Consider the following 25,740-nt stretch of genomic DNA (forward strand, 5'->3'; position numbering starts at 1 on the left):
AAAGCCCACTCACTGGTGGAGAGTGCTGACCTCACCCTATACATTTAAATGGGACTCACTCATTCACACAGCACATAACTCGAGGCCAGTGTAGACAGGCTACAGACATTCCAGTTTTGACATCACACTGCCTGGGACCACTTCACTCCCATTCAGATCCATGGTTTTGTTTACTGTTTTCTGAAACTTTCATTATTCTTTGGACTTGCTAACTGAGTTTGGTATCCTCAGATTGGTCCTCAGCTCTGAAGATGGTAATGATGATAAAATAATAATTCATATTTATCACATACCTATCATGTGCCAAACCATTATATTGAATTATACTGTTTGCAGTCTATAATAATCCTTTATGATACTCAGTTTGCAGACAAGGAAACTAAAAGTCATAGGTATGAAATAATCTCAAGGCCACACAATTTATAAGAGACCATGTTGAAATTTGTACTTAGACCTTCCTGCACCTAAGCTTTGGCCTTCCTACCAGATCACATTCTTTCTCTCAGGACCTTGTATTAGGCACATCGTTGCTCTTGTTCTCTTCTAGGTTTCCTTGAGAAAGTAATTTCTTTTAGCTTCTACTCTCTATCAAAAGACAAACCCTAGATATTGTCCTCACTGAGACCATGCCAGTTGCTAGTAAAACAAGGTTATAGAAATCTCCTTAATTCTGCCAGATATTGATAATACTGTTTCACTATTAAGAAGAGATAGCAAGAATACACAGAAGAACTGTACAAAAAAGATCTTCATGACCAAGATAATCATGATGGTGTGATCACTCACCTAGAGCCAGACATCCTGGAATGTGAAGTCAAGTGGGTCTTAGAAAGCATCACTATGAACAAAGCTAGTGGAGGTGATGGAATTCCAGTAGAGCTATTTCAAATCCTGAAAGATGATGCTGTGAAAGTGCTATACTCAATATGCCAGCAAATTTGGAAAACTCAGCAGTTGCCACAGGACAAGAAAAGGTCAGTTTTCATTCCAATCCCAAAGAAAGGCAATGCCAAAGAAAGCTCAAACTACGGCACAATTGCACTCATCTCACACACTAGTAAAGTAATGCTCAAAATTCTCCACGCCAGGCTTCAGCAATACATGAACTGTGAACTTCCAGATGTTCAAGCTGGTTTGAGAAAAGGCAGAGGAACCAGAGACCAAATTGCCAACATCCGCTGGATCATGGAAAAAGCATTGACTATGCCAAAGCCTTTGACTGTGTGGATCACAATAAACTGTGGAAAACTCTGAAAGAGATGGGAATATCAGACCACCTGACCTGCCTCTTGAGAAATTTGTATGCAGGTCAGGAAGCAACAGTAAGACCTGGACATGGAACAACAGACTGGTTCCAAATAGGAAAAGGAGTATGTCAAGGCTGTATATAGTCACCCTGCTTATTTAACTTATATGCAGAGTACATCGTGAGAAACGCTGGGCTGGAAGAGGCACAAGCTGGAATCAAGATTGCTGGGAGAAATATCAATAACCTCAGATGGACAGGGAGGCCTGGTGTGCTGCGATTCATGGGGTCGCAAAGAGTCGGACATGACTGAGTGACTGAACTGAACTCAACTGATTGAGTCTAAGTTCTTCCATACCTGCTGATTATGGGCAAATGATAGAATAAGGTAAGATGTAGGAGGAAGGAGCTGCTAGGAAAGCGATACAGCAGGACTGCAGGGCATGAGAAGGATAGAGAGACAAAAGAGTATTCAGCAGCCCGTCAAAGGGGCTTCCCAGGTAGCGCTAGTGGTAAAGAACCCACCTGTCAATGCAGGAAATGTAAGAGACGTAGGTTTGATCCCTGAATCTGGAAGAACCCCTGGAGGAGGGCATGTCAACCCACTCCAGTGTTTTTGCCTGGAGAATCCCACAGACAGAGGAACGTGGTAGGCTACAGTCCATAAGGTTGCAAAGAGCTGGACATGACTGAAGCAACTTAGCAGCAGCAGCAGCCCATCAAAGACTTTTTTCATGGCACAATAACCCATTAAACTGTGAGACCCATTTGTAATGGGACCTCGTCCAAGGGTGCATTTATTTAATCTTAGTCCCTCTTCTACCCCACCGCCACAAGGCCCCCTTGGGCATCCTAGCATGGAGGATGTACAGTTTTATTTCATAATTGACTGGTCCCAGAAGGCCTGAATGCTTCCTCAGGAACCAGACCATTGAAGGAGGCATAAAGACTAAAAAGTTTGTGGTTATTTTAATGACTCTACTGAATGGACTGACCAAGACGCTGGAGACCTTTGGTGGTGGCACTTAAAGCAATAAATCACATGCAATTTCAAAGATAATGTTAGATTTCAGCATCTTTAGCTTAGAGCCATTTTCACCAAGCACAATCCAATGGTGGTCTCAAAATAGCTGTTGTCTTTTAATGCCTCCATGTGGGTACCAGCCACATCTTTTCCAAGCCATGAGGCACTCTCAATCTTTCTCTGTTTCTCTCTCTCATACACACAAACACAAAATATTGGCTGTTTTCATCTTAGATAACGTCTTCCTCCGACACAGAAATGAGACCAAGATGATCTCTGTGTTTTGACCTGGTTACATTGATAAGCCGTGTAGCAAGAATGGGCTTCCCAGGTAAAGAACTACTACTGGTTAAGAACCTGCCTGCCAATGCAGGAGACAGAAGGGATGTGGGTTCGATCCCTGGGTTGGGAAGATTCCCTGGAGGAAGGCATGGCAACCTACTCCAGTAACCTTGCCTGGAGAATCCCAAGGACAGAGGAGTCTGATGAGCTACAGCCCATGGGGTCACTAAGAGTTGGACACAACTCAAGTGACTTAGCACGCATGCAAGTAGCAAAGATGACTCAACGTTGACCCACTACTCCCTAGGAGCATCCTGTCAAGCCAAAGCAGATGACTGCAATGGACCCTTTTGATCCTTGACCACTATGAAGTCAATTTAGACCACTGCAGTATGTTTGTGGAAAGGAAATGGAAGCCTCTTTTGACCTGGACAAGGCCTGCGATAGCCTTCATTCCCCTCTGGCCATAAAGAAGCCCACGTTGTGTCTGTTCTGAATTAGCAGCATGTGGAGGAAGTGATTCTGATGGTGATGGAGCCTTAGATTGCTAGCATAATTGCTGCTTTCCAATAGGCTTTTATAATTGCTGCTTTTCAATAAGGCTTTTAGGGACATGAGGCTCATACCAATAGCGAAAGCCAGAGTTACTGCTCAGATGTGGTCTTTCTATTGCTTGTTGACTTTATTTCTTTCCCATAATAAGAACAAAATTGTACAAGCAATCCACATTTGGGTGGATTTCATCACGTAGTCCTTGACTTTTATTTAATAATGACTAAAAAAAATCTGTAAGCTTGCTTTCTCTGAAGTTAAAATCTTGTCAGCTATATATTATTTTTTAACTTAAAATATATATATATACATATATTCTTGATGTGCAGTTTTCCAGCCTCATTTCCTGCTTGCTTTCACCTTTCATTCATTGGCAACCCTAGATTGTTTTATTATCTCTCCTCTGTGTGATACCCTTTCCCCATTTTATGAATCTGGACACATTTTCTCAACTCTCTCCTGACTCTCCCTGTGAATTATTTCACCAGGAAAAGCCTAATGTTCCTTCAAAACCCAATTAGGCACAAAGAGAGCTGTGGCAGTGACAAAGGGAACTCTCAGTTTCAACAACAGGTAGAAACCACAGGAGGAAAGATTCTCAACTAACTTCTCAGCTGTCTCTTCGTTTATGCCTGCTGCCGAAATAAGAGCTCCACGAATATTTAACTTATAAAAATTAAAAAATTCAGACACTAGCTTCTTTGAGAAGCTCTGGGTCTCTTTCAAATGCCAGAAAGTGAAAGCATTAGTTGCTCAGTTGCTTCCCACCCTCTGCGGCCCACCAGGCTCCTCTGTCCGTGGGATTTCCCAGGCAAGAATACTGCAGTGCCTTGCTATTTCCTAGCATACACACATGTGGACTCAAGAAAGCTTAATATTGAAAGAGTGTGGGCTACCATATAGAGAGTGTTATGGCCACCATGGCATGCAGGGTTTTTGTAAACAAGGAAAGAACCTTAGTTCTCAGTCTGAAGAGATTTGGGGCAAGGGCACTGAGAAAACCTAATGGGGCTAGAGGGAGCATTTGTAAACCACTGTATTCTGAATTCCCCAGTTCCTTGCCCACCTGGTTTCTAACATATGCTAATATGTACACCATATAGTCCATAGCTGCTTCTACAGCCCAGACCTTGGCTTCTAGCAGTTGGAGGGGTAATTGTGTCCCACACTTAAACTGAGTGATAAACACACTGCCAGAGGCCATTCTGGGGACAGTCTTCCATATCTGCAGAAAGCATAAAACTAAACCAAATAAATATAAACAGAATCATCCTGGGTGGCCCCGAGGCTGACCTCTGCACAGCGCTAACATCCAAAGGACGTAAAGTTGGGCTTAAAAGAGCCTTGAAAACGAATGCGAGTATTTGGAGATCTTCTGAGGAGGCAGAGATGAGGGAAAAGATCACAGAATGCACTGAATCATAATATTCTTAAACCTCAAAACCTTACCAAATTCAACCCATTAGTAAAATGAATTCCTCCGAATGCATGTACTTATTTACTGCTACTGCTAAGTCGCTTCAGTCGTGTCCGACTCTGTGCGACCCCATAGACGGCAGCCCACCAGGCTCCCCCGTCCCTGGGGTTCTCCAGGCAAGAACACTGGAGTGGGTTGCCATACAGCTCCTTAAATAACCTGCATATCCAGACCGGAAACAAGTATCTAACCAACAAGAGGGAGAAAATTTAAGGAGTGATGCTGGCCTCGGTATTTGGGTGGCTGTACACCACAAGATTGGCATTTCCAGAGCAGTCTGTTGGCTACCCTGTGTGATGCAGGATGTCTAACAAGCGTATTTTATATTCACGTCATTGTGATCTTATATTAGGGGACTTTAGCTTGGCAAAAGATAGCTTTTAGGAAAAATAGGCCTTTCCGTGTTCGTATCCCCTTCTTCTCACTAAAGAAAGGACTCTATAATAGATTTTTAAAAATATCTTTTCCAATGGCATTAAATTGTACTTCTTAAGAGGGGAAAAAAAAAAGAACAAAGAGCCATGTCTCATTTTGCTCTCTTCGGTACTAAAACTCTGCTTACCTTATCAGTGGCTGTGCAACTGAATGTCATTCAGCTAACAGACTTCTTTTTTCGAATTTTAGATTTGCACATCAGTTTAAGCAAACACACTTATTACCACTGACAATAATGTTTGATGATGAGACCATGTGGTAATGCTTTACATTTTAAAGTTGATTTTTAAAGAAACAATGGCTAAATAGGCATTCTTCTCTATCTTTATGGTATGCCCTTCATAATTTTCAAATGTATCTTTGAAATAAAAATAGATTACTGTCTGTGTTTCAGACATTCAGCGTTATCTTGACATTAAATGGATGACGGGTTCTGTGATACACATTCAGTGAGACAGATGGATGGAACACCCGCCGGAGAAGGTCACCTGGGTTGATGACTGTGGGGGTCAGGTCAGCCTGAACAGTTCCAGCCTAGCCCTAGAGTATGTTGCCAAAATGTGGTGTTGTGAAGCCAGCTGAAAGAAGCCACGGTAGTAACAGAGAAAGGTCGGCAACTAGGATGAACAGGAAGTGCTCATGCTCAGTCAGGTCCAACGCTCTGCAACCCCACAGACTGTAACCTGCCAGGTTCCTCTGTCCATGGGATTTCCCAGGCAAGAATAGTGGAGTGGGTTGCCAGTTATTACTCCAGAACAGGGAAGGGAGGCTGACTACTGAGGTTGGTGCCCAGGAGAGGCAGAGATACACAGGGTGAATGTGAGGTGCATCCAGGGTTAGCAACTCTGAACTTTGTCCAAGAGAGAAGTGATCAGAACTCTTGATTGACATCAGTGTTGCAGTGGTGGATGTGAAGAGCAGAAGGTGGCAACTGTCCCCCTCTACCAATCCACTGTGTGACAGAAACTGTCAATTTGGCACCAACATCTCTTCTCCCCTTCTTGCTAAGTATAAATATCTAAACATTAGTTGAAAACTTGAATGCCAGGAATCAAAGACTACATTTTTCAGACTCCCTTGCAGCTAGGTGCTACTGTGACTGTGTTCTATTAGGATGTGAACAACAATGGAAGTGCCTGAAAACAGTGAAGCCTTGCTCTTCTTCTCTACCTTTCTCTTTGGAATGGTGATGTGATGGCCAGAATGCAGCATCCATCTTAGGCCACACATTGAAATGTTCCACTGACAGCAGAAATATAAGGTGGAACAATGCAGCTCAGGACTGATAAAATTTTCATGAGAAGGAAATATATTACTTTTGTGTTCTTCATGGCCCTGTTATTTTGTTATTTCAGTTGCTTGTAGTCAATGTTATGCAATACAAGTAGAAAGGAAGTAAAGAATGACATTCTCTCTTCTTGGTTTTCATTCTTTCTTCTCAAAGAGTAAAGTTGTAAAAACATCATGGGGAACCCTGGATTGACTTGGAGAGTAAAGGGCTGAGCAAGAAGGAGTTTGCAGACTTATTGGTTATTCCTGACATCTCAATTTGCATTATAACAGCCCATGATATTAAAAGACCATCAGATTCAACAAAAAGATGAACTTAAAAAAATGTTTACTTATTTTTGGCTATGTTGGCTCTTAATTGTGGAATATGTTGTAGTGTACAGGCTTAGCTGCCCTATGGCATGTGGGATCTTAGTTCCCAACCAGGGGTTAACCCTGCATCCTTTGCATGGGAAGGTAGATTCTTAACCAATGGACTGCCAGGAAAGTTTCCAGAAAGGTAAGCTTATCCTGACATATCAAAGGCCACCTCAATCCTTGCATGCACTTCAAAGAACACAGACATTTTTCTCCAGATTTCCTTTGCCTTTCCTCAAATCTACTTTCCAGACACCAATAGCACTCTTCCTGCTTCCAAACTGGGGTGGGGGGGGGGAGGTGGGAGGGGTGGGGGTGGTGGGAGGGGTGGGGGGGAGTAGAGTATAGTAGGGTCAGCAGTTGACAAAGTATAGCCCACAAACCAAATCTAACACACCACCTGTTTTTGTATAGCTGGAGACAAGAACAGTTTTTATATTTTTAAATGTTAAAAAAAAGCTAAAAAGAAGACTATTTTGTGGCACGTGAAATGATATAAGATTGTATTCTTGAGTCAGTAGTGAAATTTTGCTGGCGTGCAAGCATGCTCATGGGTTTACTTATCTGTTGGTTGTTTTCACAATCCATCAGCAGAGTTGAGAACTCAGGCTAGAGATTGTATGGCCGATAAACTTAGAAGATTTAGTATCTGGCCCTTTATTGAAAAAAATTGCCAACCCCTTGTAGTTGGTAAAAGCAGCAGATTTGGTTTAAATCCTGGCTCTATCGCTGACTAGCTGAGTTGAACTTGGACACACCTTTTAACCTCTCTTATCTTCAGTGTCCTTCTGTGTAGAAGTTGGATAATAATACCTTTTTTGATAGAGTTTAGGGAGAAGAAAGTGAGATAAACACTTAGGAGATTGCTTAGCTTGAAGTATGCACTTAAATATGATGTGTGTGTGCTCAGTCACTCAAGCATGTCCGACTCTTTGTGACCCCATGGATTGCAGCCTCCCAGGCTCCTCTGTCCATGGGATTTCCCAAGTAAGAATACCGGAGGGGGTTGCCATTTCCTCCTTCAGGGGATCTTCCTGACCCAAGAGTCAAACCCACGTCTCTTGTGTCGCCTGCACTGGGAGGCAGATTCTTCACCACTGTACCAGCTGAGAAGCCCTTTAAATATGATAGTTACTATTATCTCAGATCCCCTACTCCTGGAAAGCTGAAGTCTTCTAAGATGACAATCTTTCTCTATGAACACAGGATTTTTTTTTTCCAGATATAAATCTGAGTAGCTAATGTTGATTGCTGATTAAATCAAATGGCACTAGAGTGTAACCCATATACATGTGCCTCCAAGAGTGTTTTTAAATTTCAACAAGGGGGACTTATCTGTCAGTCTAGTGATTAAGGCTTCACCTTCTGATGCAGGGGTGCAGGTTCCATTCCTGCCTGGGGAGCTACGATCCCACAAGCCTTGTGGCCAAAATACCAAAATATAAAGCAGAAGCAATACTGTAACAAATTCAATGAAGACTTTTAAATGGTCTACATAAAAAAAAAAAAATCTTAAAAAGAATTTCAACAAGAGCTCTTGACCCAAGTAGGTCTCCATTTGATAAACTGTACTGATGATTCCTCTGTTGGGCTGCTGGTTCTTATATATTTCTGGATTATTCTGAAAACTATAACTGCACTGGTCCTCTGGAACATATGTGGAGCTTGCTCGCCTCTTTTGTAGTGCCTAAATAAACTGCTGACATTGTATATTCAGTGAGTGCTTATTAGGCTTCTACTACGGTGGTGTTGGAGAAGACTCTTGAGAGTCCCTTGGACTGCAAGGAGATCCAACCAGTCCATTCGGAAGGAGATCAGCCCTGGGATTTCTTTGGAAGGAATGATGCTAAAGCTGAAACTCCAGTACTTTGGCCACCTCATGCGAAGAGTTGACTCATTGGAAAAGACTCTGATGCTGGGAGGGATTAGGGGCAGGAGGAGAAGGGGACGACAGAGGATGAGATGGCTGGATGGCATCACTGACTTGATGGATGTGAGTCTGAGTGAACTCCGGGAGTTGGTGATGGACAGGAAGGCCTGGCGTGCTGTGGTTCATGGGGTCACAAAGTGTCGGACACGACTGAGCGACTGAACTGAACTGAACTGATGTCGGTGAGAGGTGCTATGCTAGGTTCCAAAGATAACCTGTAAAAGTGACAATCATGGTCCCTGCTTTCCTGGAGCTCCCTGTCCATAGGAAATCACAGGTAGAACTGAAGCTGTTTAGCTCCGACTGGGACTTGAACCCCCATGGCTGGGACTTGAACCTGGCTAAAACCCACAGTCTTCCAAATGAGATCACACACCTGGTTTCAGGACCTAACGAAGCTCAGGCTCTTGATGTCTCATTGCAGAAAGAGTCCAATGAGAGACAAAGCGATTGGTAAGAAAAGGATTTATGTAGAGAGAAACACATTCCACAGAGTGTGGGCCATCTCAGAAGGCAAGAGCAGCCTTGAAATGTGGTGTGGTTAGCTTTCACAGGCTGAGTAATTTCATAGGCTAATGAGTGGGAAATTACACAGCCCATAAAAGCTAAGAGGAGCCTGGTGGGCTACAGTCCATGGGGTGGCAAAGAGTTGGACATAACTGAGCAAATAACATGTTCACTTTGGGCTTCCCTGATGGCTCAAGCAGTAAAGCATCCCCCTGCAATGCAGGAGATGCAGATTTAATCCCTGGGTTGGGAAGATCCCCTGGAGAAGAAAATGTCAACCCACTCCAGTATTCTTGCCTGGGAAATCTCAGGGACAGAAAAGCCTGGCAGGGCTACAGTCCATGGGCTTACACAAGAGTTGCACACGACTGAGCACAACGAGTGGGAGGATTATTCCAACAATTTGGGGGAAGAAGCAGAGATTTCCAGGAATCAGGCCACTGCCCACTTCTTGACCTTTATGGTTGCTCTTGGAAACTGTCATGGTACCTGAGCATGCATCCTAGCTTGCTGATGTGTTACACTGAGTGTATACTGAGGCTCAAGGTCTAGTGGGTCTACTCATCAGTCATTTGGATTTATTTGGTTCTAATCAGCTTATGCCATGTCCGTGGGCTATGTCATTATTTTAAAGGCTGTGCCCTACCCCCTCGTGTTTCAAAACCTTTAGGGGAGAAAAAAATAATGTTTATGGTCAGTTAGATGATTAATAAATGATTTAGGTGGAATATTGTTCATCACTGATCTGAAAAGAAATGTAAGAAGTCCTGATTGATATATATCTTTGTATTCTTCTGTTATTTCTACTAGATCACCTTGTGACAATCACAGAATATATGTGTGTATGTGTGCATGTATGCTCAGTCATGTCCAACTCTCTGCAACTCCATGGACCGTAGCCCATCGGGCTCCTCTATTCTTGGGATTTCCCCAGCAAGAATACTAGAGTAGGTTGTTATTTCTTCCTCCAGGGGATCTTCTGGACCCAGTGATTGAACCTGTGTCTTCTGTGTTGGCAGACAGGTTCTTTACCACTGTGCCACCTGAGACACCTTCATAGGATAGCAAGTCTTATGAAACTGTCTTTCCTCTAAAGATTGTTCTAAGCTAAGTTATAAGAATATTCTTGTGTGCTCACATAAGGAAAAACTTCAAAGCAATGATATAATAATCTTACTGAATTATAGGAAATACAAGCTCTTGATAAGAAATTCTACACTTCGTTTAAGTTAATAAAGCTTTACAGGAAGCAGGCCATCTGATGGGAGTGTTTTTCTTCAGGTCTTTGAACTTGGTCTTCCCAGGGAAGAGAACACCTTTGCATTGTACTATTTGGATTCTCAGTCTCACAAAAACCAAACAACACACCAAGGTGGCTTTATCATACTTCTGCGCATCAAATTCAAGGTGGTTAAATAATTGCATTTTAAAATCATTAAAATATATTAAATTTCATTCCTATTTGTGGTAGTCAGATTAGATGAGAATTTTTTTTAACACACCCACCTGGAAATTTTTCAACAATTCATTTTTCTTTTCTTTTTGGTGTATCTTCTTGCAATACAAATAATCAAAATAGCTGGAATTCCATTATAATGTCATAAACTTCAGAACAAAAAAAGGAGAAGATTCTTGAAAGGCACAATCAAAAAAAAATTTTTAAGAGGATGTTTTTGTACTATGAGCTATGTCTCTTTCTAGTAGGATCTTTTCCCATTATATGCCTGAGAAGTCCTAGCTTCCTTCAGAACTCAGATAAAACATTACCTCCTCTACAAAACCTTCCTGTGTATGAAGTTGTGTCTGACTCTTTGCGACCCCATGAACTTCAGCAGGCCAGTCTTCCCTGTCCTTCTTCACTGTCTCCCAGAGCTTGCTCAAACTCATGTCCATTGTGTCAGGGATGCCATCCAAGCATCTCATCCTCTTGTCCCCTTCTCTTTCTGCCTTCAACCTTCCCAGAATCAGGGTCTTTTCCAATGAGTGAGGTCTTTGCATCAGGTGGCCAAAGTATTGGAGTTTCAGTATTAACCCTTCCATTGAATATTCAGGGTTGATTTCCTTTAGGAGAAACTGCTATTCCTCAAAGGTATATACTATATATTATTTATCTCTGGATCTTCTGCATCGGAAGCATTGTACAACACTTATCAGGGCTCTGTAAGTATCAGATAAAGAAGTTAATAAGGAAAAGACCTAATAGGAAATCAACACTAAATCGAGTTTGCCCCAGGCTCCCCTTGTCAAGATAAAGGTCTGGCTTTCCAAGCTGCTCCTTAGTTGAGAACAAGGCTCCAGATTCCCTCTCTCACATCTGCCAAAAATTAAATCTTTGACTTGTACGATTTAATTCTAACTTCTGCTTTCTCCACATCATTCTGCTCATCAAAGGCTCCCGTTGGTATTTGCCATCCAGACAGTATTTTCAAAATTTCTCAGTGGATAATAATCTTACTGCCCTTCATCCTTCCCTCCCCTATCCATTTTCTTTACTCTTAGTGGTTTTTGCCTTTTTTATACTTTCTTACAGGGCTTCCCTTGTGGTTCAGCTGGTAAAGAATCTGCCCACAAATTGGGAGACCTGGGTTTTATCCCTGAGTTGGGAAGATCCCCTGGAGAAGGGAAAGGCTACCCACTCCAGTATTCTAGCCTGGAGCATTCCATGGAGCTGACTGTGGCTGAGATCATGAACTCCTTATTGCCAAATTCGGACTGAAATTGAAAAAGTAGGGGAAACCACTAGACCATTCAGGTATGACCTAAATCAAATCCCTTATGATTATACAGTGGAAGTGAGAAATAGATTTAAGGAACTAGGTCTGATAGATAGAGTGCCTGATGAACTATGGACTAAGGTTCGTGACATTGTACAGAAGACAGGGATCAAGACCATCCCCATGGAAGAGAAATGCAAAAAAGCAAAATGGCTGTCTGGGGAAGCCATACAAATAGCTGTGAAAAGAAGAGAAGTGAAAAGCAAAGGAGAAAAGGAAAGATATAAACATCTCAATGCAGAGTTCCAAAGAATAGCAAGAAGAGATAAGAAAGCCTTCTTCAGTGATCAATGCAAAGAAATAGAGGAAAACAACAGAATGGGAAAGACTAGAGATCTCTTCAAGAAAATTAGAGATACCAAGGGAACATTTCATGCAAAGATAGGCTCGATAAAGGACAGAAATGGTATGGACCTAACAGAAGCAGAAGATATTAAGAAGAGGTGGCAGGAATACACAGAAGAACTGTACAAAAAAGATCTTCATGACCAAGATAATCACAATGGTGTGATCACTTACCTAGAGCCAGACATCCTGGAATGTGAAGTCAAGTGGGCCTTAGAAAGCATCACTATGAACAAAGCTAGTGGAGGTGATGGAATTCCAGTTGAGCTATTTCAAATCCTGAAAGATGATGCTGTGAAAGTGCTATACTCAATATGCCAGCAAATTTGGAAAACTCAGCAGTGGCCACAGGACTGGAAAAGGTCAGTTTTCATTCCAATCCCAAAGAAAGGCAATGCCAAAGAATGCTCAAACTACCGCACAATTGCACTCACCTCACACACAAGTAAAGTAATGCCCCAAATTCTCCAAGCCAGGCTTCAGCAATACATGAACTGTGAACTTCCAGATGTTCAAGCTGGTTTGAGAAAAGGCAGGGGAACCAGAGATCAAATTGCCAGCATCCACTGGATCATGGAAAAAGCAAGAGAGTTCCAGAAAAACATCAGTTTCTGCTTTATTGACTATGCCAAAGCCTTTGACTGTGTGGATCACAATAAACTGTGGAAAACTCTGAAAGAGATAGGAATACCAGGCCACCTCACCTGCCTCCTGAGAAACCTATATGCAGGTCAGGAAACAACAGTTAGAACTGGACATGGAACAACAGACTGGTTCCAAATAGGAAAAGGAGTACATCAAGGCTGTATATTGTCACCCTGCTTATTTAACTTATATGCAGAGTACATCATGAGAAATGCTGGGCTGGAAGAAGCACAAGCTGGAATCAAGATTGCCGGGAGAAATATCAGTAACCTCAGATATGCATTTGACACCACCCCTAAGAAGTAAAGAGGAACTAAAAAGCCTCTTGATGAAAGTGAAAGAGGAGAGTGAAAAAGTTGGCTTAAAACTCAATATTCAGAAAACGAAGATCATGGCATCTGGTCCCATCACTTCATGGCAAATAGATGGGGAAACAGTGGAAACAGTGTCAGACTTTATTTTTGGGGGCTCCAAAATCACTGCAGATGGTGATTGCAGCCATGAAATTAAAAGACGCTTACTCCTTGGAAGGAAAGTTATAACCAACCTAGATAGCATATACAAAAGCAGAGACATTACTTTGCCAACAAAGGTCCATGTAGTCAAGGCTATGGTTTTTCCAGTGGTCATGTATGGATATGATAGTTGGACTGTGAAGAAAGCTGAGCGCTGAAGAATTGATGCTTTTGAACTGTGGTGTTGGAGAAAACTCTTGGGAGTCCCTTGGACTGCAAGGAGATCCAACCAGTCCATTCTGAAGGAGATCAATCCTGGGTTTTCTTTGGAAGGACTGATGCTAAAGCTGGAACTCCAATACTTTGGCCACCTCATGCAAAGAGTTGACTCATTGGAAAAGACTCTGATGCCAGGAAGGATTGGGGGCAGGAGGAAAAGGGGATGACAGAGGATGAGATGGCTGGATGGCATCAAGGACTTGATGGATGTGAGTTTGAGTGAACTCCGGGAGTTGGTGATGGACAGGGAGGCCTGGCATGCTGCAATTCATGGGGTCACAAAGTGTCAGACACGACTGAGTGACTGAAGTGGACTGAACTGATACTTTCTTACTTTAGTGGGGTTTTGGATATGAAAGAAGACCATAAAAAAATACTCTGTATGCCATATAAATGAGAAACTCATGATTCCCAAAAAGATAAATGGAAGACAGAAAGATTGGGATTCCTCTTCTCACAGTATTTCACTTAAGAATGAAGGTTGCAATAATCTTTTGTGCAATATTTGCAATTCATGTGATGCAGTACTTTTTAAAAATTGATATAAATGTCATGTTGTTAATAGAGATTCAGTGCCCACACAAAGGAGATGGGGGTGAACTCAGTCCATTTAATTCTCTACCAGTCAGAGCTCACCTGGCCAAAATGTTCCCCATTCAAAAGGCATGTATCCAAATGGAAACAGACAGGATGAAAAAGCCTAGGAATAATGCCATATAATGAAAATTTGAAGAGATGATATGGTATTAGAAAACATGAATTAGTCCAGGACAAGCTCTTTCTGAGGAGTAAGCATGCAACTTTGGAAAAAATTTGGACTGTGAAATCTAATGAACTTTTTTTTAAAATAATTATTTTCATTTATTGATTTGACTGCACCAGGTCTTAGCTGCAGCATGTGGGACCTAGTTCCCTGACCAGGGATCAAACCCAGGCCCCCCAAATTGTGAACACAGAGTCTTAGCCACTGAACCACCAGGCAAGTCCTTCCAATGAACTAAGTTTTAAACTTACTTTTGTAAGGACCCATCCACTTATTATAAATTGAGGAAAGAAAACCTTTCATTCCAGGATTATCTTCGGTATCACAGGAGATCAATCAGCCTTGTGCTAGATTAGCTCTGTTATAATTCAGTACCTGGGTACAGATATGTTGCCTACCTTAATTTTGATCAAAACTCAGTAAGGCAAGCCCTGTTCCTCCTGATTTACAAATGAGGAAAACGATGCTTACAGAAGTTAAGGAACTTGCCCATCTTTGTAAGTGGCATTCTATGTAGAGAGGAAAAGTAAGAAGAAAGAAAGTGGAATTGCTCAGTTGTGTCCGACTGTTTGTGACCCCATGGACTGTAGCCTACCAGGCTTCTCCTTCCGTGGGATTTTCCAAGCAATAGTACTGGAGTGGGCTGCCATGCCTTCTCCAGGGGATCTTCCTGACCCAGGGATTGAACCCCACCTTCCCACATTGTAGACAGATGCTTTACCATCTGGGCCACCAGAGATGTCCCATGTAGAGAGGAGGCCCTCAAAAAAAAAAAAAAAAAAAGTCGATTATTAGCACATGAATGAAGAAGGCATTTTATTCTAGGTTGCTCCAGAAACTATCACAAGCCTTTCAGCATGAGAAAATTATCAGCTTAAGGAAAATTCTTATTACATTTTGGAGCTATCTAGCAGTAACAGTTTTCTTAAAAACCCAGAAAACTCCTTGTCCCTTGATTTGTTCACACTGGGGCTGGCAAAAGAGTTTCCGAGAATCTAGAACTGAGATTTCTTCACTGCGTGGAAGGCAAGACTCCAAGGCATGTAACTGTCTCCAGCTGCTGACAGTTATTTCATCCAGACACCTGTTACCCAAAAAATGCACGCCCTGACATCTATGTCATTCTCTACTCCCTTACCCAGTGGTATCTTCCTTCATAGCAGTGAGTCTCTACATGTGGTAATACATATTATTTCTTTATTTGTTACACTGTATTTCCTGCCATCCAGAGCAGAAAGAAAGCTTCATGAGGCCAGGGCCTGGGTCCTATCCCCTGCTGAATCCCCAGAGCAGGGGCTAGCCCTCATAGACACTGGGGAATATTTGTTGAAGGAATGAATACTGAATGCCCCAAACCACAGTGGAAAAGAATATTTAAAAAGAGTGTATACACATGTATGAGGAGGGTATGGCAACCCACCCCAGTATTCTTGCCTGGAGAATCCCATGGACTATAGTTCATGGGGCTGCAACGAGTCAGACACGACTGAGCGACTAATCACAGCACATACATATGTATAACTGAATCACTTTGCTGTACAGCAGAAATTAATACATTGTAAATCAATTAAACATTAAGTAAAAAAAAATGAATATCCCACTTATATCCTCAAATTCATGAATGGATTTAGAAACACATCCACTCTCCTACTTGTTCTTTCCCCGGAAATCCTTCATCCTGCCATGATACCATCACCTTCCCACAGACACAGTTTGGATGAATCAGCGTTCCCATGTGGAAGGGTTCCTTTGCCATTTTATGAAAGCCCTGAGCTTGACTGCTGGTAACACAGCCAAGTCCTGTGCAGGGTGCTCTAGCCATTTAGCAGTCCATTTGCCACTGCCATGAACATATGGAAATCCCTTATGTGTCAGCCTACATGTGACAGAGACTATTCTCATCCAGTGTACCATTCCAAGGACCACAGTGCTGAAGAAGGAAAAGAGGTGGTTCCTTCTCTTTGAGAGAGAAATGGCAAATGAGAAGAAATAAATGAAAATCCACTATTGGGAGCATTGCATCTCCCCCCGCCCCGATGTATCCTTCTGTGAAGAGCAACATCTGTTAGAGAGAAGTGCTCAGCCTTTCTCTTCTCTCTGGCTTATTTATCTCTGGAAGAGAGTGGCTTTTCTGAGTGGGAAAAGCCCATTTGGGAGAAGGAACCAGCCATTCCTTCTTCTTCTCTTGGAAAATGGCAGCTGAGAGGAACTTGTGCTCTAGCTTGTTCTTTGCCAAATGGTCTGCTTAGCAGTCATGGCTCTGCTCCTGTGGGAAGACTTGATGTTTCCTAACACTGTCTGAACTTGTGTGGATTGATTAACTGGGGTGCAGCTTTGAGCCGCTCATTATAATTGCACATCTAAACTATATCTTCCAGTTGAGTCTTAATCAGTAATAAAGCACCTATCGTAAATTCATTTCTTTGACTGCCTTTTGTCTCTCTTTCAACTGGTTTTAAACTTGAATGAGAAGAAGGGACCCAGCTTATGAATCCCTTTATATCACAATAAAACTGAGAAGGACCATAATACAGTTAAAGAACTCTCTCTCACCCAGATAAAATGGGATAAGAAGAGTTAAGCTTTCTTAGATTTTTCTCCCAGGTCTAGGACAGTGATGGTTCCCCATGTCTTTTTGTTTCTTTGTGTATTTAAGTGGAGATTTATTGGAAATAGGGTACCAAGGGCTTGAGGGCATCGCCTGGAAGCTAAGCTAAAAAATTCCGATGATGGGTAAAAACATTTCTCTTCCAAGGAAGTTAGAAATCACTGCTCCCTCCATTGCCAAATGTGGTTTGAGAATGCCCATGGCCTATCTTGAACTCTTCATATGAATCTCCTGGAACCTCCAGCACATGGCCAGTAACTCAATATTTTCTCCAGGTCTCCACTTCTATGTCTGCCTCCCTTCAACAGGCTGTGAGAGGATGAGTCCTGTTACCATCAGCCTAATTGTTTTGCTTTTTTGATCAGATCTCAAAGACGAGCTAAATTCTAGTGGGATCTAACTCTGGTTCACAATCTTGCATAAGATTCTGACTTTTGGTCAACTCTCAGAACATGGACGATGATGGTGGTCCCACACGATGACCTCATTCTCACATCAAACATGTGGTCAGGCTGAGGACATGGAGAGCAGCCCTCTATCCTTACCTTGCAGCTTGACTTCCAGGCTCTTCCAACATCCTTGTCCTCTGGAACCTGGGAGACTTGGTGAACACAAATTAACTTGCTGGAATTCATCTGCCCCTTATCTCTCCCTGTTTACCTAAGTCTGAAGCTCCTGATCATTTCCTTCTGGTACAAATCTTACTACTTTTGTTAACCACTCTTTCCTCTTATGTTACTAATAGAACCATAATAATAGAGGTCTACGTGGAATCTATAGACAGATAATCAATTATTCCTGCCCCAGAAGGGTAAGAATAATGGCATCATTGAGAATAATGGGATTAGTAAGGGGTGAAGAATAAAATTCAGTAAGCTGTATCCTTGTAATGTGTGCTATTTTATTTTTACTTCAATCCCTAACATTTCTTGATCATTTGTTTTTAAGGCCATGAACAGACAGTTGCAAACAGGACTGAACTGTACACCAGGAAGAGTGGAGCCTGAGGCATACAGAGGTAAGGAAGAGATTCAGTGATTAGACACATGCTAAAGGCTTTTTTTCTTTTTCTTTTTTTTTAAGATATATAAAAGGTCCTTACAAAAGGTGTATATATATGCAGTCCATGGGTTTGGGAAGACATGGACATGACTTGGTGACTGAACAACATAAAAAAGGCGAATATTTCTTAATCACTGATTTGATCCCAGATAAAAAGATAAAGATGGGGGTCTTGACAATATTCACACACAGAGCAGGCCAGGCACCATGGCTGGAGTCACAGCTAGTTCTCCAGGTGGATTTGCTCATGTGTTGCCTCAGGACCTAGGTACTAGGCCATGCCCTTTATACACATTGCCAAGTGTAATTTTCACAACCCTTCTGTGAAGTAGGTGTTTGCTTCTCCAAACAGGGGAAGAAGTGGAGGCAAAGAGAGGGTAAAGTAACTCGCAAGGTGAAAGGGTTTGTGAGCCCAGAGGCTGGACTTGAATGAGCTCTGTCATCTCTAAGGCCAGAAGTTTCATCCCAGACCCTTTAATTGATCCCCCTACTTTGTGGGGTTCTCTCATTCATCTTTTTTTAATTGAAATACATTAAAAATATAACTGTAATTTTAAGGTATGCCCCATGTTGACTTGATACATTTGTATGAAGTGAAGTAAAGTGAAGTCGCTCAGTCGTGTCCAACTCTTTGTGACCCCGTGGCCTACCAGGCTTCTCCGTCCTTGGGATTCTCCAGGCAAGAATACTGGAGTGGGTTACCATTTCCTTATCCAGGGGATCGGGATCGAACCTGGGTCTCCCGCATTGGAGGCAGATGCTTTAACCTCTGAGCCACTTGTATGCTGTAATATAATTGCCACTGTATCTTTACTTAGCACCTCTATCACATCACATAATTATCATTTCTTTCATTTTGGTGGCAATAAGTAAGACCCAGTAAAATGTGGTGATTAGACTATATCATTGTCTGTATTCACTGTACTATGCATTAAGAACTCCAGGACTTGTCTACTAGTTGGAAGTTTGTACCCTTAGACAACATCTTTGATCCATTCACTCAACCACTAGTGATTCCTTGTCCCCTCTAGTGGCTCAGCGGGTAAAGAATCCACCTGTAATGCAGGAAACCTGGGTTCAATCCCTGTGTTGGGAAGATCTCCTGGAGAAAGGAACAGCTACCCACTCCAGTATTCTGGCCTGGAGAACTCAGTTTGTACCTTTAGACTATGCCTTTGATCCATTCAATCAACCACTACTGATTCTTTGCCCCCTAGAAGGGACAAGGACACTGCCTAGTGTCCCATAGGAGCAGGTCTGTCAGCAAGCTCTGGTGGGGGGACTGGGACCACTGTGGGGGTGCTGTCTGCTGGCCCTGCTAGGTGGTGGCACACAAACACATTCCCATGATGTGTTGTTGTTCCTGGAAGACAATCCAGGAAGGGCCAAGGGTGCTTTTCTTCCTTGGAAATCCCTTCTCCATGAGAAAAAGAGAATCTGAGCACGTAGGGATGAAGATGGTAATGAGGCGCCAGTAACAAGTCTACGTGGAGGCTCATAGCAAGTTGGCGAATATTAGAAACCACCACAATCTTCTCCTACCTCCCTAAGACCTCAGCTAAGACACTTCACATGCCTGGCTCCCTGCAGGTGAGGTGTCCGTGCTTGCCTGCAGCAAGGAGCTGGTGAGACTTCATGACAGTGCCGTCTTGCTTTATGAAAACTCATCATACAAAATTGGGTAGTTATTAGCTTTATAAAACTATCCTGCTTACTTAAATAGTCGGTGAAGGTCATATAGAGCGTGGACTTCCCTGATGGCACAGTGTATAAAAATCTGTCTGCCAAGGCAGGAGACATGGGTTCAATCCCTGGTCTGGGAAGATTCCACATGCCTTGGGTCAACTGGGTCTGTGTGCCCCAACTACTGAGCCTGTGTGCTGCAACTGCTGAAGCCCATGTGCCTAGAACCCTATGCTCCACTACAAGAGAAGCCACCCCAGTGAGAAAGCCAGGTACTACAACCGTGGGCAGGCCCTGCTCACTTGCAACTAGAGAAAGCCTGTGCACAACAGTGAAGGCCCAGTGCAGCCAAAAATTAATTAATGAACTTAAAAGATCAGATAGAGCATGAATTGGGTTGTGGAAATTCAGTTAGGCTCAAACTTGAGACCAAAACATGAAACATAAAAGATAGACCCAGTTTTACCCGTTGGATTGGAAGCTGGTGGTGAGAGAGCAGGACATAAGCATAAGATTTTGGAAATAATTTGCAACCAAGGTGCAAAGACTGAAATACATGTCTGATTACTTTCCTGTGCATGGCCTTGCTGAGGTTTCTAAATCTGCCTTGGCATCCTCTCCTGGCCAAGGACACTGACATTTTCACCTCTTGCCATCTCACCCTCTAAAATCTGGGGCAGCCAGCAACACTATCCACGTTTGGGGCTGGGGAGACTCAAGCCCCAGCCAAAGGGCGCTGCTGGGTTATCGCATCAGGCCGTCTCAGATAGCTGCTTAATTTTTAAAAACCCACACTTAACCCTTGGGCCCCAGGTCTGCACTGGTTCAGAGCAAGGGCACAGAGGGACAGTCTGAGCTGTTTGTGTGGCTGCTACTTCGTGAGGATCAGATGGACAGATCACACTGTGTCCCACACCAGTCATACCCTCTCAGCAGGAATTTATTCTGGGCTCTGCTTCACAGATACTAACACTCGCCACTTGGTTTGGGGACTGGAAATAGCACACGCCCTTTTTAGAACCTACACATGGCTCCCAAGAAACTCACCTCGAATAAAAACCCTGAGCCCTATTTGGAAGACTTTCCCATGTCAAATCCTCAACCTGCTTATCCAGACAAGCTGTTCTAGTTCTCAATTTTCTGCACTTACGCCCCAAGACCTAGATAACACTGCCAATCTCGCCTTTGAAGTTAAGCTTTCCTCCCTCCACCATCCTACCAGGAGTTTACCGTCATGAGGACAATGACAACATCTGTCTATTTTTACTTATGCTTATATCTCCAGTGTGTGGTCCATATCATCAGATGTCAAGACAAACTCTAAAGCCACAGCAATTAAAGCAGTGTGAGAGACCAAGGCACAAATAAACAGATTCTTGGGACAGAAGAGATAGCCCAGGAACAAACCGAAGGATATGCAAAAACATAGTGTTGTAATCTGTTCTCTTTACAGATACTGGGCAAGTGCACACACCATGCTTGACAGTGGGAACATTTGGTGAATAAGCCAGATATGTTCCTGGCCCTAATGAAGCTATCAGTGGGTCATAGGAAAGGCAGACTTTAAATGGATAGTTTTATTTGTAATAAGTACTCAAAAGTGATGGATTTTATGCTCCCATCTCAGGAACTTTATAGTCATCGCTCCCTCCACGTGGAATTCGCCTTCTCTCTTTACCCTAAGATGCTGGCACGGCTGTTCCTCCACTTCATTCAGATCTCTACTGAATGTCACCGCCTTCTATGAAAGGAAGGAAGAGCCTTCTATGACCCACCCTTTCCTGAACATCAGTTTCTCATGACCCTCTAAACATTGACCCTCTTCATTTTTAATTTTTTGATTACACTTTTATATCTAATAGTATCCCAGGGATGGGGAGCCTGGTGGGCTGCCGTCTATGGGGTCACACAGAGTCGGACATGACTGAAGTGACTTAGCAGCAGCAGCATGCTATATATTAGTATATTTTGTAATGTTTTTTTGTTTGTTTGTTTGTTCCTGCTCCTTGAATGAAAGCTCCCCAAGAATACAAGCATTGCTTGCTTTTGTATTCCCGGGCCCTGGAACAGCACTTACCTGGTGGTAGGTACTGATCAAATATATAGTGAGTGAATAAGCATGAGCTTAATGAGGAAGAGTCTTTCCAATCAGCAGAAAAAGCACACATAAATCAATATAGGATTTGGGGATGATTTTCTGTATACCCTACGCATAAATGCTAGATCATTTGCTTAGTAAATTTATTAGTGAGGCATACATGAAAAAAGGAAGACAACAGGTTACGCAGGTATAGCCAGATAGCTTATCACAAAGTGATTGCCATGTAAGTGCCACTCTGGTGTAGAAAGAGATCAACAACTCAGCAGAGGCACCACACAAAATCCTGCCAATTATAGTGACCAAACCATTCAAGTTTGTTTGAGATTAACCCAGTTCTAACACTGAATACCCTGATTAAAGTCTCAGTCCCAGGTAAATCAGGTCAGTTGGTCACTGTATTGTCAGTTCCCACTATGCCGTTCTACCAGTCTCCCCTCTCCTAATTTCTAATACCGTAGATTAGCCTCATCTATATTTGAGCTTCATATAAGTGAAATAAAGCAGGTTTTTTGCTTATTCTTTTTATAAGATCTATTCATATTTTTCATGTAGAAGGAACTCATTCATCTCATTGCTGTAAAACATTCCACTTATTTATTCCTTCTTCTACAGATGGTTATTTTGGCTATTATCAATAAAGTCATTGTGAGTATTCTTAATCATGTCTACTGCTGAACCTGTATGTTGATATCTGTTGGGTACATCTATCTATTCCTAGGAAAGGAAGTGCTGAATCACAGAGTATAAATACGTTCAGCCTTAGCAGGTAATGCCATGCAGTTTTCTGGAGAAGTTGCATTCTACCAGAAATATATGAAGATTTCAGTTTCTCTACAACTGACCATTTTGATATGATAATTAATCCTTTTAATTTTGATTAATTTGATAATTAATCCTTTTAATTTTACCTATTCTAGTGATTATTAATGTTTTTAATAGTGACTGTTCAACTCTTTTTTCTGATTTTCAATATATTTTTTCTTATGTTTCTATCAATATTTTCTTTATTCTTATATTCTCTTTGGGTTCTGGCTATGAGTCTTTTGTTCGTAATATAGATTAAAATATATTCTCCAAATGTGGTTTGTAATTCCACTCTCTCAAAAAGTGGCCAATGTATGTGTTTTCCCTTATAAATGGTGCCTATATTTTACTGTGTAAATAATCTTTGCTAAATCAAATAGTCCTAAAGATATCCTTCTGCACCTTCAACAGTCCATTAAAACTTGAGCTGTGTATGTGGGTTGAGGTAAGACTCATGTTTTGGTTTACCATGTTTTATTTTTTCTTATAAATCTTAAGCTGATTCAGCATCATTATTGTCAACAATATCCTCTTTTAATTCTGTCTGTGTTTTATGTATAACTCTATGGGCTTTTTACTCTGTTTCACTGGCCTACTTGTCTGTTCTTGCGCTAATTAATATATTAATTACAATGCCTTTATAACCAGTTTTGACATCAGTTGGTGGAAGTATTTCAAGTTTATTCTGGCTACCTTTGGTGTTTGGCATTTCCATATGAAATTCGAAATTCAGATTCTCAGTTCCCAAAAATAAACCTCCTGGTATTAAAATCAACCTGGAAAAGTCAACAAATTTGCAACATTGTCTCTTCTAATCCAGGAAACAGGATATAGTCTTACACTTACTTAGGTTTCATCTGTATTCTTTTAATATGGTTCTTCTGCATTGTAAAAGCCTTGCACATTGTTTATTTTTAGGCATTAGAACTTTGGGGATATTATCCTACATGGTATTATTTGTTTAATTCATTTGTAAAAATTGTTGGATGCTGGACAATGGGAATAAATTTATTTTTTATATTAATTTTTATCTAACCACCTTACTAAATTTATTTACTAATTCTAATGATTTATATATTTTTAAACACTTTTTGTGTGTGTAAAATCATGTTGTCTGTGAGTAACAACTTTATTTTCTTCCTTTTTAATCCATTATGTTTATTTTGTAGTAATATACTGAAGAGGTCACAGCCTTCAATACAATATTAAACAGGAATGGAGAGGGCAGAGTCATTGTCTTCATCCTAACTGCCAATAAAAATTGTAATAATTGATCATTAAATATGATGTTTGTTTTTTGTGTGTTGTAGATATGCTGTCAAGTAAGGAGGCTCCTTTTTTATAGTTAGTTTACTAAAAGATTATTCTTTAAATAACAAATCAGGGTTGAATTTTGTCAAATATTTTTTCTTCATTATTGAGAAAATTATTTGGTTTTTCTTTCTTCTATTAATAGGATGAATTGAATCAATTGATTTCTGAATTTTAAACCAATATTTATTCTTTGAATAAGTTTAAAATTGATCCTAATGTGATATTTTAAATAAATTTAGCAAGGCAAGTTTTTTTTTTTTTAATATACCCTTGATCTCTGTGTGAAACAATAGTTTTTTGAGAAAGATGTACCTGTAATTTTCATTTCTTATAATGTATTGCCAGTATGGGGAATCAAAATTACACTGACCTCATAGTATTAATTACAAGGTATTCACTCTATTCTCTAAAAGATCTTATATAAGACTATTGTGGTCTTTCCTTTAATATTTGTAACTATTCCTCAGTGGAGACATCTGGCCTTGGAGTTTGCTTTGGAAGGTTTCGCACGTGTTTTGCTGGTCAAGAATTGAAGCAAGATGCAGGAAAAGAAGCTCCTGTCTGTTCTGTGAGGCATGAGAAAAAATACATTCATCATTTACATCCAGAATTTATACGTATGTTTATCACTGAAGATAATCTAGTCAATCTGTATTCAAGTCATCTGGTCTTAGAATATTTTTGTCTGTAAGAAGTTTCTTTTTTAACTCTGTATGGAGTTCAAATAACTTTCTCAATCTTTGATTTCACGCTTTTTTTCACTTTTCTGACTTTATTCTCAATTATCTCTTCAAATATTGCTTCTGTTCCAATTTTTAATCATTTCCTTCTGGTATATGAATTATCCAAATATTACAAATATTAGATCTTCTTAATGTATCTCAGGTCTATTATCCAAATATTACAAATATTAGATCTTCTTAATGTATCTCAGGTCTAATATAAACTTTTACACACTTTGATGCTTTTTGCTCTACATTAGTTGATCTGAATATTTTCTATTGACCTATCTTGCAGTTCACTAATCCTCTTTTCTACTGTGTCTAATCTGCTCATATACTAATTAACTTAATTAGTCCTTAATTTTTATACTTTCATTAGTCTCTTTTCAAAATGAATTATCAAGTTTGTCATCATTTCTGTTTTCTCTCTTGATTTTTAGTTTTTAGTCACTTTTCTTAACTCCTAGAATGCATGATAATTTCTTTATTGAGAGTCAAATATTATGTATGGGAAATTATCAAGACTCTGGCTGACATTCCACAAAGAGTTTATTTTTCCTTTCTGGTAGGCAGAATTGAGTCAGATCCCTTCAATCCAGTTTGTGATTGAGCAGTTTGAAGACTGGTTTCAGTTTTTAGGATGGATAGTCTGTTTCCAGTTCATTGTTGCTCTGGTGTGCTTACCAGGGTTCCATCTATCTGGTGAGCTCTGACCTTGAATGTCTGCCTTCCCAGCTCTGTGAGATTACCAACATCTTTGCTCAGCCGCTCAGCCTCTTAGACACAACTTTATACTCTACCTCTTAGTCTCTTGGCTCTGAGCTGCTTCAGTATAGTAATACCTCAAGGGGGAAACATGTCTAGAATGTCAGGCTCACATTAATGTGCTTCTCTGCTGCTTTCTTTTTTAAGGACGATTATCTGTTTCTCATGGTGATCACTTATATTTTTTTTAGTTATTTATTTATCAAGATATAATTAACACTTGATGCTAAGTTGCTTCAGTCGTGTCTGACTCTGTGTGACCCCATAGATGGCAGCCCACCAGGCTCCCCCGTCCCTGGGATTCTCCAGGCAGGAAGACT

General features: G+C 41.1%; 1 long non-coding RNA gene across 1 annotated transcript in view; it reads left to right on the top strand.

The window, feature by feature from the left end:
• The window catches only part of LOC139178170 (uncharacterized), a 69,803-nt gene extending 51,642 nt beyond the window's left edge, over positions 1-18,161 (top strand). Inside the window, exon 3 of the long non-coding RNA XR_011562557.1 lies at positions 17,918-18,161. This is a non-coding gene — a long non-coding RNA (uncharacterized lncRNA). The remainder of the gene's footprint in view (positions 1-17,917) is intronic.
• The last annotated feature ends 7,579 nt before the right edge of the window (positions 18,162-25,740 follow it).

This window comes from Bos indicus, chromosome 21, assembly GCF_029378745.1.
Source record: "Bos indicus isolate NIAB-ARS_2022 breed Sahiwal x Tharparkar chromosome 21, NIAB-ARS_B.indTharparkar_mat_pri_1.0, whole genome shotgun sequence".
In the NCBI taxonomy this organism is placed as follows: domain Eukaryota; kingdom Metazoa; phylum Chordata; class Mammalia; order Artiodactyla; family Bovidae; genus Bos; species Bos indicus.